This window comes from Onthophagus taurus, chromosome 7 (assembly GCF_036711975.1).
Source record: "Onthophagus taurus isolate NC chromosome 7, IU_Otau_3.0, whole genome shotgun sequence".
Lineage (NCBI taxonomy): Eukaryota > Metazoa > Arthropoda > Insecta > Coleoptera > Scarabaeidae > Onthophagus > Onthophagus taurus.
This window is the reverse complement of record NC_091972.1, coordinates 24,812,202-24,814,353: the sequence shown is the minus strand read 5'-3', so window position 1 is coordinate 24,814,353 and position 2,152 is coordinate 24,812,202. Positions and strand designations below refer to the sequence as shown.

The window sequence follows — 2,152 nt, the reverse complement described above, 5'->3', positions numbered from 1 at the left end:
AACACTTGAAAATCCTTTCCTTTTCATCACTTTTCTTAAATCCTTTCCTTTCGCTCATTTTAAACGCCTTTTTCTTTTTCATTACCTTCATTACAATCACACAATAAATCTTAACCTTAAAACTTTTCTTTTTCTCTTCTTCGTTACTATCATGAATTTTGTTTACATTTTTAAGTTCGGACTGTCAATAATAGAGGGAGGGAGTGATTTTGAATTCTTGGCACCGCGCGATTTTATTACGAGTTTTTTGGTTAAAATCTTGGGAAATGAATACCCGTGCGCGATTTTACTCTTCCTCTTTTGAAACCAGCCTTTGTAGTGTATGGATGGTTAACAAGAATTTTAAGTCGACATTTTGGTATAATTCTGTGTAGAATTTTGGATCGATTTATATCCGTATTTATCGGGATCTGAGTTAATTAATCCTTTAATTTTTCGTTTGGAAATTATTCAACGATTACGGTTTCACCGGATTTATTGCACATTTTTACAAAGACTATTCATTTTGCTGGTTAAAACCTCATACCACCTTGAGGTAGGTTTTTCTTTTTACATTTTCTCTAATTTTAGCTTAATACTAACTTAAACCTAAATTCATTTAAACTCCTTTCACACTACATAAAATCATCCATTCCTACATTCTTGCCTAATTATCTATTTACATTTTTCTTTCTTTTTTTACACGCTAGGTTTTTTTTTTGTTTTCTGAGAGCCTTATTCCTTACATAAGTTCTTGGGAAATCTCCCATCCCGGAAACAAGTACTACCTGGAATAAAGAAGTAAATTAGAAGCTACATAACCCAAGTTTCCTGTACTTACCATCGAACAAGTGTTTCCAAAGGAGGTTTGCTGGATTTTGTTGCTGTATCTACGTATAATTGTTGTCATCGTGAAGTCATCATCCTTCGTTCAAAAGAGTTTGGAATAAAGGTCAGAATTTTCCTGTTTATACAAAAAGAATATCAGTGTGGTTAGATACTTTTGTATTTTTTTTATAAAGTAAGATTTTCTTTTGTACTTACCATTTAATTTTTTTTGTTAACTTCACGGGTTCATTTTGTTCATTTCACTTTAAACCAGTTCTTTATTATTATTATCTCATTTTAATTGTCAATTAATTTTTCTTGTAAAGTTATCGGATTTATTAGGGGTGTTATTAATTTCGGTATTGATTTCGATTTTGTTTTCTTTTCCGTTCGCCTGATCGAGCGCTCGGGTCAATCGGGGACGTGTCGCGATCATTATTTAGGTTTGTTTTAATTTTGTTTTATTCAGTTCATTATTATTTTCTTTCTCTTTTACCCCCCTAATTATTCGGGATTTTTTTTGAACAATCTCCGTTATTTTATTTACTACTTATATACTTTATATTTTGTTTTACCATATTTTTTTTTCCTTAATAAATTTGTTTTTATATGGTATATGATTTCGCGATTTCTTTGTGTTTTGTTATATGTTGGTGTTGTCGAACCTTTTCCCTTCCAGCCCTCTTCGCAGTTAGAGCGATCTGTAACTGAAACTGCGTGGCGCCTTATAAATTCAAACCCACCCCATCTTCACTGGGAAGCCGAGGTGTTGCAGATCTGTATTTTTTTAAAAGGGGTTCGATTGTGTTGTTGTCGTTTTGTTGAAAAGCCGCCACACGTCATAATATCACGTTTTGGTCACATCTTGTTTTCTATCTCCAACATGCTACAATGTGACATTTGGCATTTGAATATCACATATATGGTCGACAGAATTACCGGAACCAAAAGTGATAGAAAGTTCAAACATGGCTCAGAACGGCGTATAACGTCATAATATCACGTTTTGGGCACATTTTGTTTTTTATCTCCAACATGCTCCAAGATGACATTTGGCATCTGAATATCACATATATGGTCGACAGAATTACCGGAACCAAAAGTGATAGAAAGTTCAAACATGTCTCAGAACGGCGTATAACGTCATAATATCACGTTTTGGGCGCATTTTGTTTTTTATCTCCAACATGCTCCAAGATGACATTTGGCCCCTGAATATCACAAATATGGTCAACAGAATTACCGGAACCAAAAGTGATAGAAAGTTCAAACATAGCTCAGAACGGCGTATAACGTCATAATATCACGTTTTGGGCGCATTTTGTTTTTTATCTCCAACATGCTC

General features: G+C 33.7%; 1 long non-coding RNA gene across 1 annotated transcript; it reads right to left on the bottom strand.

The window, feature by feature from the left end:
• Positions 1–457: 457 nt before the first annotated feature.
• On the bottom strand, positions 458–1,638 carry LOC139430759 (uncharacterized). Its single transcript, XR_011641142.1, has 3 exons — positions 1,024–1,638; positions 821–943; positions 458–767 (listed from the first exon to the last, which is right to left on the bottom strand). It is a non-coding gene; the product is annotated as an uncharacterized lncRNA (long non-coding RNA).
• Between the last annotated feature and the right edge of the window lie 514 nt (positions 1,639–2,152).